The sequence below is a fragment of the Triturus cristatus genome, chromosome 3_1 (assembly GCF_964204655.1).
Source record: "Triturus cristatus chromosome 3_1, aTriCri1.1, whole genome shotgun sequence".
Classification (NCBI taxonomy): Eukaryota; Metazoa; Chordata; class Amphibia; order Caudata; family Salamandridae; genus Triturus; species Triturus cristatus.
In genome coordinates, this window is record NC_140583.1 from 653,442,226 (window position 1) to 653,455,072 (window position 12,847).

The 12,847-nt window shown below is 43.9% G+C and overlaps 1 long non-coding RNA gene across 1 annotated transcript in view; it reads left to right on the forward strand.

Moving 5' to 3' along the window:
• The window catches only part of LOC146860741 (uncharacterized), a 30,140-nt gene extending 25,235 nt beyond the window's left edge, over positions 1-4,905 (forward strand). Inside the window, exons 2-3 of the long non-coding RNA XR_014978857.1 lie at positions 1,458-1,596; positions 4,280-4,905. This is a non-coding gene — a long non-coding RNA (uncharacterized LOC146860741). The remainder of the gene's footprint in view (positions 1-1,457; positions 1,597-4,279) is intronic.
• Positions 4,906-12,847: the final 7,942 nt, after the last annotated feature.

The following is a 12,847-nucleotide window of genomic DNA, read 5'->3' on the forward strand; positions in this document are numbered from 1 at the left end:
TCAGGTGGCATCCATGGTGCTGATCACACCTGTTTGGAGGGCACAGGCCTGGTTTCCGACGCTAATGGAATTGTCGTGGGACTGTCCGATTCTTCTGCCCTCATTACCTTCAATCCTTCGAGATCCTCAGGGGAATCTTCACCCGCTGGTGCTTCAGGGCCATTTACCTCTCATAGCGTGGAGGATTTCAGGGGACGTTGGAAAGACGACCAACTTTCTTCGGACGCTGAGCACCTCATCCAGCAAGCCTGGGCATCAGGAACGGTCAAGCGTTATCGCTCTGCTTGGCGACTGTGGCACAGTTGGTGTCTGGAGAGACACTTGGATTCCGTGGGGACGTCAGTTACTCATATCTTGAATTTTTTGGCAGAGTTGTCCAGAAGCGGCTTGGCATACCGGACGGTCAATTCCTTTCGTTCTGCCATTTCGGCTGGACATTGTGAGATTGAGGGCAGACCGGCGGGGGAACACCCTTGGGTTTGTAAATTGATGCGGGGCATCAGGTTGTCTAAGCCGCCGGAAACCTAGATATTCAGGCCTTTGGGATGTCAACCAGGTGCTAAATTTCCTGTCGGGTTTGCAGGATAATCAATTTTTGTCCTGCAAAGAACTGTCCCCTAAGCTGGCTATTCTCCTATGCTTAGTCTCATGTAAAAGAGTGTCAGACGTCAGGGCTCTAGACATCACGGCTAGGGTTTTTACTCCGCATGGAGTTACCTTTACCATTTCTGGGAGAACGAAAACCAATACCAGGTCAGTATCTTACTCTTCCTTTCCGGATCATCCTAAGTTGTGTGTGGTGAGATGCATTAAGGCATATGAGGAAGTGACCTTGAAGCTTAGGCCCCCTGGTGAGCGGCAATTGCTTATCGCTTTGCAGAAACCGTTCAAGGCGGTTTCTTCTCCCTCCATAGCCAGGTGGGTACGCTGGATTATGTCTGAGGCAGGAGTGGATGTGAGTAGGTTTGGTGCTCACTCCACAAGAGGGGCCATGGCGTCGAAGGCCATTCAGATAGGTGGTAGATTGGAGGATATTATGAATGCGGCCGATTGGTCATCTGAGTCTACCTTTAAGCCTATCTCAGAGGCGGCGTCCCTGGTCATAAGTAAGCTTTGAACTTGCATAATCCTCGCCTCCGTCCTGCCATAGAATGAAAAATTTCCTAGCTTACGAGAAGGAAAGTTTCAATTCTATTAAGGACTAGGAGGCGAGGATTATCCCTCCCTGTGATTATTTCATTATCTCCCCACCCTGGAGTTTATTCGTTGGGAGTAAGTAAGTTCTTTCTTGTTATTGCTGATCAGGAATTGACATGTATTACTGTTGATTTGGCCTTATGTCCTTGAATGCATTGCTTTCTATTCTGTTTCTCTGTTTTCACTTTGTTTGCTTATGAGACTGTGACGATCGTTCCCTTTTACGGAACCGGATAACAAGATTATTTCTTTGGTTTCAGGGAATGATCAAAAATTCGATTGAGGTGGTGATTCCAGCTTAACATCCTCCAGTGAAGAAGAGGAAGCGGAAGGGACGTCATGGCATTATATGTGGTGGACTGTCATGGAAGTGGACTGTTGTTACCATAGAGACTACCTGTGAGAAGTTGGCCTGGCATATGCTGTCTCCTAGTTATAGGGGACACCTTGCACCAGTCCAATTCGACTCTTATTGATGATAGGTTTAAGACAACCTTTAAAGAAAGCTATCCTAGTGGTAGCTGTGGAGAGCAGCCTTCAGGCTAAGTCTTGAAGGAGTGTTAAGCTTATTGTTTTACCATAGATAACCTCTTGAATGACCAAATGAAAGAGTAGTCCACACAGGTATATATATAAAATATATGTATTTATTCTAAACAGAATCCCACAAGTCTCTTTATGAGGCTGAGGCAAAGTTACAATTCAAACAAGCATTGATAGATACAATAAAATAGCACTGGAATCATAGGGCCCCAGGGGGGGGGACCAAACCATATATTAAAAAGTGGTATAAGAACCACGACAATTCTACAGACAATGCCTAGGGCATTTAGGATCGCTGGCCCCTTAAGAATCCACCCCAGGTTATGAGGAAGGGGACCCACGGGTGGCGCGTGCAGTGGAAATAGCTGCTATCGGGATCTCTATTAAAGCCTATGGAGAATGTCGCGGTTTGATTTAAACAGATTAAAGTCACTTCTAGCAGGAGTACAAAGTTAAAACTTTAGAGTTAAGCTTTTGAAGAGCCCACTACCATGAGAGTACCGAGGTACCACTGTTACCTGCCCCAGGGAAGCCGGGTGCATAGGTCGTTTTCTATGTCGGGTCGCGGGCTGATTTTCAATGGAGAAATGTTCAAAAGTGCTGCTAGCCAAAAGCGTCATTGATGACGTGAAGATTGAAGTTGTAGAACTTGTAGACAAGAACCTGAAAGCAAAGTGGACAGAGTCTGGGTCACGGCACAGTGACCAGGGAGCTCAAAGCAAAGAGCCCTTCAATGTCGGGTGCTTCAAGTGAAAAGAGGTGTAGCTTGGATCTGCAGTCACGGGCTCCGGGAGGCTTCAAGGAAGGCCAGCTGCGGGAGGGCGACTGTCCCACGTTGGATGAAGGTCGCTGCGGTATTAGTGTCCGGATTGGATCCACTAAGCCTTGGCAACTGCAACCCACGCAAGATGCACAAATCAGCTACTGGTGCAGACCCACGAGGTCTGTGAGAGGTCTCCTTTGGAGAGACTGTAGAGCAGGCCTGGAGCAACCAGGGGAACTCTTAGTTGTCGAGACTGTCCTCCGCTCGGGCCCACAAGTCGAGAGATAAGGGACCGCAGAAGGCAGCAAAATGGAGTGCGTAAAAGGGAGCCCACGGGCCACCGGAGGGGGCTAGGGCACTGATCTTTGGCACGGATGCTGCTTGGTGGTTGGCTCAATAATGGGCCAAAGCACAACTTCCCCACTGGTCAGGGTCGTGTGCTACGCAAGAGGTGGCCGGTGTCCTGGGGTATTGGGAATCTCGGCACCCACGCGGTCCACGGTACACAGGTTTGCTGTGCACACTCACTGGCCTCTGGGATGCTTAGGAAACCCACCTCAAGGGTGCTGGAAGTCGACAAAGTTCGTGAGAGCAGCGAAGTTCCAACCGGGTCACTTGCAGTGTTTCAGGTGCCTGCCAAGCAGGGGGATAACTCCTTTATCCCAAGGGAGATTTCTTCAGTCAGCTGGGCAGCAGCTCGTCGAAGGTCAAGTCTGTAAAGTCCAAGATTAATCTGAGGCTCTGGGGCCACGTTATTCACCTTTATCCCCAAGATTAGGGGAGTGTCCAGAGTAGTGTCCACCAATGAGAGGTGAGGCGGGAAAGGGTGGCTACACCCTCTCCCCTTTGTGTGTTTCCCGCCTGGGCGATGGGCAGGATGCCCCTGAACCGGTTCCAGGCGGTGTATGCAGAATGTAGGCGCTGTAGCTGCCTACGTGCAACTCTGAAAGGCATCTTTGGTGCACCCACCCTGTTCCAATCCACATATCCTGTCTGGGGAGATGCTAGCACCTCCCTGCCACAGGAGCCCTATTGTCCAGCTGGCGAGGCTGGGGTTTTCCCCAGCAACAGCCAGCCAGAGTCGTGTGTTTGTGGCGGGTAGTAGCCATTTTGTACTACATGGGCACTTTTAAATTGGTGTCCGAATTCTGCCGCTTTTCCCATATCGCCCCTCTAGCAGGGGGGAATCGTGCCCTCATGCCCATGGCTGGACTGGGGGTACGATTCCTACATGTTTGACACCAAACACGATATGGTTCTGTGTAGCCATTCTCAAGTTATCACGCTATCGCGATAGAATTATAATGCGGTTAAGAGTATATGGTATGGCTACACTACAAACAACCCAGCAATGATTTTACGAGGGTTGCAGAGAGGCCCTACTCAGGTAGGGGTCCCCCCTCACACATACCTCAGCACCCTGCCCTGTAGGATTAGCAAGGCCTGTGATGGAGCAGGTAAAATATTTTCTTTTTATATACCCAATCCATTTATATATGTTTATATTAAAAGGATTAATGATTAATTATAATAATTAATAGTTTGATGTGAAAGAACTAAACCAACCTTATTAACAAGAGGAATACACGTGGGAATGCATTTGCATGGCTAAAATAATAGGTGAACTCATTTTGAATGCATATTAAAACAATAAACGGCTTTGAATGTTGCATATGGCTAGATAAATGCATACACATAAGGGTATTAGCAAGGGAATAACACTGTTTTAATCATTTCTATGTATTAATTACGATTTTTTGTGTTTCTTTGCTTAAGTTGACTATTCTGGCCTACCAAAAGATGGCTGCCGACTGAAACCTAACTAAAGTACATTACATCACCATTTGAACAATGGAGAAAGGCGCCTGCACTGACTTCGTTCGTGTCCCTTGTGTGACCTGTCAGACCATGCCCAGGAAGACTACCCTGGGCGAGGTGCCAATGACCCTGAACGTGAAGAAATTGTTGCAATTGAGAATATGAACTGCCGAACCCAACCTGTTTCCAACGAAGTGATACATTTAGGACTACGGATTATTCTTTCCCATACATTTGCTTTGAGACTTCTCCCGCATGGGAAAATTTGAAAATGTTTCCTGATGTACTGAGATGTATTTGAATTCAGCCAATCGTATTCCTGGGAAATGAGAAAATGTAACTTTGATATGTAAATTTTAGTATAAATATTAGTAGACTAGAGAGGGAAAGACACACCACTTTATACAGCAGCAGCTGACGGAGAATCGATGATCAGAGATCCTTATGCTGACGGAGAGGACGGAGACTTTATATGATAAACAAGAACTCTGACGAATTTACTGAGGACCAGTTCTGACTTAGAAAACGACAATTAGCCAGAATAGGTAAATATGACAAAAGATGATATTGCATTATTAAGATTTAACCTGCATTTAAATTAGATAAAAGAAAATCATTATTTGAATTACTGTGTCGGGTGATTATTTCATTGAAATGTTTATTGATTAGTTTGAGAGTTAAAGTATCATTGAACTAAATGACAACTAAATGATTCGATCGACCTCTTGATGGAGGAATTGTTAGGGTGATTCAGTAGAAGTGGTTTTCCTCTATCAAAGAAAACAGTTGTGGTTCGGAACTGATGTCCCTTTGTAGGCACGGATAGTTTGAGAGAATGAATGTTGGTGTTATGGACCCCACCAGCCTATGATGTGTGTATGTGCGTGTGACTGTGAAATCATTCTGTCCGTGGAAGCAAGGGGTAATTCAGTAACCCGAACTGCACCACCTGCTATAGGGGTGACCTATGAGAGTACATGTGTTGTAATGGGGTGGGATATAGGGTACCTATATCCCTGTAAGGGGTGCTAGCACCACCTTACCCAGGCTACAGTAGTGGTCTGGTGGTGTCAGTTTGTATGGCTGTCCCAGGGTGGCTCAATAAGTGCTGCAGCCCTGGTAGGCCTACTGAGGGACCCATGCCCTGGGTACCTAGGGTACCATCTACAAGGGACTGTCAGGGCACCCTCAGCATCCAATTGGTTTGTACCTAGGGTACTCACATCGTTTAACAGAGGAAGCAGATAGGCTGGGGTCCTGGTTAGCAGGGCTACAGCCTGCCTAAAGTCATAAAAACAGTCAAAACATCAGCAAAAAGTTGGGGGCAACTATGCAGTCGATGCCACTCTCCTACACTACCCCTCTGGTTCATGGGATGTGTAGTCTTTAATGTTTATTGTGTTATTTTAATGTGTTTCTTTAAACCTGCTGTGCATAATAAAGTGGAGGAAGATATGCATTATCCTCGCCTCCTAGTCCTTAATAGAATTGAAACTTCATTCAAAGCCATTCTCACTGAGATACAGGACTGACCCCGAAAAATCAGGATCATAGGCCGAATCTCCCAGACTCAATGCAATTGAGGGAAGGCTCTGACCCTCATCATATCCAGAATTGCCCCAATTATTGGAAGCCTCTATGATAGAATCAGGTGGGACTTCGGTTGTTTATGGTGAATTCAATGATCTTTAGAGTTCTACCATTGTCCATAGGTTGTCTGCGACTGACTATTGTAAGCCTGCCTTCAGAAGCCAGTTGTTGAGGTGTGGGAATACAGGAGCTTTTGCCCACCACTATCATTTTCGTGACTACTCAAGGGGCAGACAAGGCAGAAAGAGAGCATGGTAAATACCTGTGAGACTACAAGATGAGTATATGAAAATACGCATCTTATGAGTCCAAGGACACCATTGATTCTCCCGGGTCCAGGAAATGCAGAAAGTGAATGTAACAATTTTTAATGTGTCCTTAACAGGAAGGCATTCAGGGGCCAGAGGTCCAGGATAGGCCCTAGCCCCGTGTCCTTTTTCTGAACAACAAACTAGCATTAATACCAATCCTCGCTCCTCTCTAACTCCGATACCTGTTCTGTAGCTCACTTGGAGAGTAAGAGATGCACCTCATGAAGCAGATTAGACAGATGCGCCTCTGAAATTCACCCTAGTGCAGGAGCAAGGTGGGGTGGGGAGGAAATTAAAGGTAGAGTATAGCCCTGTTAAATTGTCAGTAAGTCCCATCAGTCAAACCTATTGGATTGCCAACCTGGTCAGAAATAATGAATCCTGCTTCCCACCAGTTGGTCATGAGTTGAGGACAAACTAAATTGGTATGGTTGCCATTGTAGCAGGGTATGAGGAGTTGATGGCCCATGTGGCGAGTCCAGCTCCATTTAAAGGGAGGTGTCAAGCCTGCTGGCACTTTATAAGTCAAAATATAAGGCATCATCAGAATATTGAGGGGGGAGCAAACCTCCCCACACCCCATCATCAGTAGCATGGAGTGCCCCCTATTCTGGTCTAGAATCAGAGTCTGAGTCAAAAAGGCAGTGGAACCTCTGCTAATGGCGGCGTAACAGTTGAGTTGTTGGGTTAGAGCCAAGGAGCATGATAACCGGTTGGGGACCCATGATGGTTACCTGGATGGAGGTCCCTCAAGGAGCCTGAAGGTGCACACGAGGGAGATGGAAGCACACTAGAGATTTGCAGAATGGCCTCCCTGAATGCCTTGATGTGCTGTGCGACCAGGGTATTCGTGGCATGTCAGGACAAGCTGGGGTGTCGGCTCAGTGTCCAATAACTTGGAAGGAGTGTGTCTTAAATCATGATATCCTTGAAACTAGAGTCGTGAAATAGAGTTGAGTTCCGTTTCGCTTTCTTGTGCTTGCATTTGGATTTTGACTTGACTTAACTGAAAATTTTGAGTGGGTAGTGGAGCATTCGCAAAAATGGGACTGGGTCCATCACTTGAAGCGGAAGTGGGGCTTGTGTGAAGACCACACACTCTTCTTATGCTCGGTGATGTATAGTTGTGGCTCCCAGTCTCTAATCGCTTTTGGTGCATCAGGACACATTGGCCACATGATTGCAGTAGTGATCGGAGCCCAGGCAGGAAAGACACTCTTTATGTGGGTCCATGGCAGACTTCTGCATGTGACAGTCTTGGCACAGGTTAAAGCCTGTCATTTTAAGAGGGAACACAGTTTTGTAGCACACTATTCCCTGGTACAATTTCAGATTAGACTGAAAACTGACCGTATCGGGAGTGGAGCTGCGGATCAGAGCCAGAAGGGGCAGAAAGAAATTAACTGACGTCAGCACACTGGGTGGTGCTTATATGCGGCTGCACGATGCCACATACTGGTGCGCAGGAGCACTGTTTAAAACTCTCTATATCTACTCAAGTGCCTGTGGGTTATTCTAAAGGCGAGGATTCTGCAGTTGGATGTAGTAATCAGAAGTGTTTTTCAATAAATTAAGGAAGCAGCCTTCAACCCCTCTCCCGTCTCCTGCCTTCTCTTGTGCTTCAGAGCACCCAAAGACCCCTCCCACCACCCGACCCCGCCGACCGGCCATACCTGACCAAATTGAACCACAATTCCAATCAGCCACGGAGGCGGGGCCAGCTGCCAGTCATTGTTTCGCACCTCGCTGAGCAGGATAAAGAACGCCTGTGGCTCCTGCATCGCAGGAAGCCACCTTCAACCCCTTGTTGCAGAAGGTTTTTCCCCTACTCCTGTTTTCTGTCTTCTCCTGCACTTCAGAGTGCCCGAAAACCTCCTCCCACCATCCGACTACGCCGACCGGCTGGACCTGACTGGATTGGACCACAATTCCAATCAGCCCCGGAGGTGGGGCCAGCTGTCAGTCATAGTTTCGCACCTCTGCCGCAGGATAAAGAACGCCTGCGGCTCCAGCATCGTGGGATGCGCATGGGTGGATCCCGAGCGAAGGGCGGGCCCGTCAGAGCCCAGAGGAGGCTGTGCCACCCCTCTTCTCCCAGCATTCCCCCTACCTTAAGGTACTGTACCCCCAATTCTGCCTGCTTCCCCTGTGCTGCCTGCTGCCCCTGCGCTGCCCTCTGCCCCTGCGCTGCCAGCTGCCCTCTGCCTGGTCCCTGTGTTGCCTGCTGCCCCTTGCCTGCAGCGTGGAATTTTAGATCCTCCCTTCATCACAGATCAAATATCACTAGCACATTCACTCTATACATTCATTGGTGGGGCCCATAACACCAACACTCACACTTCATTGATCCGTTCTCACAGGAGAGATAAATTATCCAAATGCTGACATGAAAGGAATGTCTTTCAATTAAAAGAACCTAATTTACCTGAACATACATTAGGTACTTTTATTAAACTCAGAACCTCGAGACATTCCCCTCATTTAGTCGACAGATCAGTTAGTTGTTTTTGGATATTTAGTGACTTAATTCTTTAAATCTACATTTAATCTTATTCTAATTTCTCTAAATAAATCACCCAACACATTTTTTTGTTAGAATAATAATTTTGTTTATCTAATCAATTTCAATTTCAATGAGTCATAAACCAAATCACCGAACATCATATTTACCTAATCTGGCTATTAGAGGACGACTAAGTCAATCAAGTCGTGGAAAAGTCGTTAATTCATTAGAGTCAGGTATCAATTCAGTCTTTCAAAGATTCAGGATAACAGCTGTCCAGCAGTGCCACCGTCCTCTCCGTCAGCATAACGTCATGAAAAGGAAAGGATCAAGGATCGCGTTTAATATCCTAGTCTACCTTCTTTTATAATGGAATTAATGTCAAAATGTAACAAAAATCAGTTTTAGAAAATCCTGATTGGCTGGTTTGGGGTCATTCGGTAAAGTTCTCACATAGTCTGTTAGGTTAAGTCATCACACTTGCTGGTTCCGGTTTTTAAAGACAATCCTTTGTTTAGTGATTTTGGCGAAGCTCCCAGGGTGTCCCTGATGGGTACATCTTGCCTGGGGTCAGGACGAGGCCACTGTTGCTGGCGGTGGCGCAGGGGCACTTCACCCAAAACCTCGTGAAACGATAGCAGTCACGTCATGTGTCTCAGTCAGCCATCTTTTCTTAGGCCCAAATGGTCAACTTAAGTAAAACAAACACAAAACGTAATTAAAACCTTGAAATGGCTAATAAATTGTTAAACACTCACTAATTCCCCTATGTGTAAGTAATTATCTAGCATGATAGTAACATTTAAAGCGTTTATTTTCACCCAGTGAAGTCATCTGGTGCAATTTACAATTACGTCACAAAAGCAACATATATCATGCAATATTCTAATTTTCTACCATTAGTATGTGTACATATATTAGTATACAATTAGTTTAGCCATGCAAAATGCAAATCCCACGTGTAATTCTTTTGTTAATATAATTGATGAGTTATCACTTCAAACGAATTAATAATATTACAATTAATAGATTATTCTGATTAATATAAACATGCAGAATGGGGGGGGGTATACAAAATTTCGTACTACCCGCTCCAGCAATCCACACCAACAAAATTTTGTATCCCTTTTAAGGAATTTCAAAGTGATTTCTTGTTTTTATTCATATTTCAGTTTCCCCTATCTCTTCTCTTTTTGCTGATTTATACATACTCTCCTTGATTTCCTCCAATTCTATCTCATCAAATTCTCTCTCTTGTTTTACATCTTTTCTCCTTAAATTTTCTCTTTTTGACTTTTTCTGGTTTTTATTCTTTTTACAACAGATGCACCCTAATCTTATCATTAATACTATAAAAATCACACATGTTAATGGAAATAATATCTTACCTATAAAGGTACTACCTAAATTTACTAAGAAATTTTTAATAGCTGATATTTTCCTTCCAATCTTTTCCCAAACACCTTCAGCGGTACAATTTCGCTATGCAATTCTGTAATATTTTTAATATAAATTTTCAAATCTTTACTTTCATCAGGAATGTAAGTACAACAATGTTGAACTTTCAGCATTCCACAGACCCTCTTTTGCCAATAAGATATCAAGGGCAAGTCGATTTTGCATTACCATAGCACGCATGGCAACCATTTCAGTGTTTACCAATAAAAATCCTCCAGCGGTGCTTGTTGACAAGCGATCCACTACTGTTGAAAGTCTTCACATTTTGTTTGCATTCAGAGATATTCCCACTGCCGGTATCAATGCTCCAAAAATATCACCTACAATTTCTGCCCAAGATTCTCTCCTACTACGTACTAAATTACTACCTAAGTTATGTACACCATCTTCTCCTCTATCCATGTGAAAAATATTTGGAAAAACCAGGCCTACATAACATGTGCCGTACCAATGGTCTGGCAAACGATAATATACCCTGTTCCCACAAATGAAATATAGTCCAGGAAAAACTGGATCTTTTCCACCTTTAAATCCCCATCCACCCCTGATTCGGTATGTATCATGGCATTCACTATTCCCTACAAAATAATTATCATATGCAGTTTGATTCCTTCTAATACACAATTTTCCTTTCTGAGGCCAATCTAAAGCCATAGTTGGACTCTTTTCCCCTTTCAAGTGTTTTTCCATTTCTACATCCCATACTGTTTTCTCCACCTGTTCTTCTGAAGCCTTTCTTTGCATTTTCAGTCTCCTTTCTTCAACCATATCTAAAAATGTCCTTTCTTCTTTCTTTAAACTGCAAGCCAAATTGTTTTTAAATATGTATTCTAATGTTAGTTCTTTAGTCTCTAAGAAAAATTCACCTAACACCTTTGCAGGTTTTACCTTATTTAACTTGTTAATTGACGGTACTTGCGAAAATATAGTATCTACATCTGAAAAATAATATTCTAATTTTCCTGTCTTATAAAATAAACTAGCTATTACACTACATGTTATTCCATAAGTCACTGGAAGGTGATGATAAGTCACTCCCTCCGATGCAGAAGCGGGTAACTGCATGCAGACATAGCAGTCCCTTACATCCATTGTTTTTACATATTCATACAACAATTTCGAAAACACATTATTAGAAAAATTAGTTCTAGACCTGTCTTTATGTAAATAGTTCTTATCTATTCTAGTCGGAACTACCTTTTGAATCTTCCCTATATTAGTTATGTTTTCACTATGTCCTTCTAATGTATCTATAGTAACTTTAAATGAGATCAGTAGAGCAAGTATACTCCATAGAAGCATTAATAATCCTGTACAACAACACATTTTACACCATCTCTTCAAACATTTACATCTATCTTTTCTACTATCTATGTTTGCCATCTTTGCTAAAATGGACTGTGTCTTTTGACTTAGCCTCTTCTACTTCACAACTAGTTTTCTAACCCAAGGCTCTAAGCACCTACTTGGTTCTGCCAGTTTTTGTCTTTTTCGGTATTTAATTGTCTTTCTCTCAGTTGGTTTCTTGTCTCATTCAGTTTGCCATTTCATCATTTTTCACTTTTCCTTCATCTTCGGTATACAGAATGTCCTGAACATCCGCTTCTTCTCCAATATCGGACAAGATAACTCTCAGGATTTCCGATTCTTCGTCTTCCTCAACTACTTCCGGTACAACCACCTCTGGATTTCCTTGGCTATCCGCCTCTTTTTTTTACTTCAGGCAGGGCCACATATGTCCATTCTGGTGATTTATACTTCTGGTTGGGTTTTCTAGTTCTTTTGCACTCTTTAATTTCAGTGCTTTCTTCGTCTCTTGATCTCACCTGACTTGTCACTTCATTCACCTGTTCAGCTCTTGGTGAACTTACTCGTGTCAGTCGGTATCTCAACCTTTTTATTTTATTCGGCCAAACATCATCTTTTGCTGCTCTTTTCAATCTACTTCCTTTATCATTCTTTTCAGTTCTCCAAGCTCTCTTTCTTAGAACTCGACCTTCAGGTATTTCATCTTCGCTTTCTTCAGACTCTGTTTCAACTTGCTTTTTACTCTCAACAGTTTCTTTTTCCACCACTTCTTTAGTTTTCCCTACTTCTGTCCCTCCTCGAATCTCGGTCACGCAATCTTCCCGCTGACTACTTGTCCCTGTTTCTAACTGGATGTTGGAGTTCCCTACACCTCCTCAGGGGTCTTCCGCAATAATCTTTCCCTCTCTCTCTGCATCTGGCACCTGTCCATCTAAATGTGTTGTTTCAGGTGGAATTTCTCTCAATCTTTCATCTGGCACTTCTGTCTCATGAATCTCTTTTATTGTCTCTTCACTGTCTTTTTCTTTGGTTTTCTCTCGTTTTTCCTTTGAACACTTCGCTCCTTGTTCAGTCTCTGAGTCTGAACTGGTATCAGAAATCTGTAACCTTCTTCTCAGGGAAATACTTCTTGGAACATGTGTTAGACTTTGTTCTGCTTCCCCCCTTTCAGGGTATTCTTTTGTTTTTGGCTCTTTATCATCTGACTCAGTACTGGATTCTGATTAATCAAAATACTCCTTCTACTTGCCGTCTACTGGATTTGGAATTCTCAATGTATGGCTTGCATGGATCCAGTTTTTCAATCCAGCACACTTTACAGCTGTTGTTGTGGTCAAGATGACTTGTCTTGGTTTT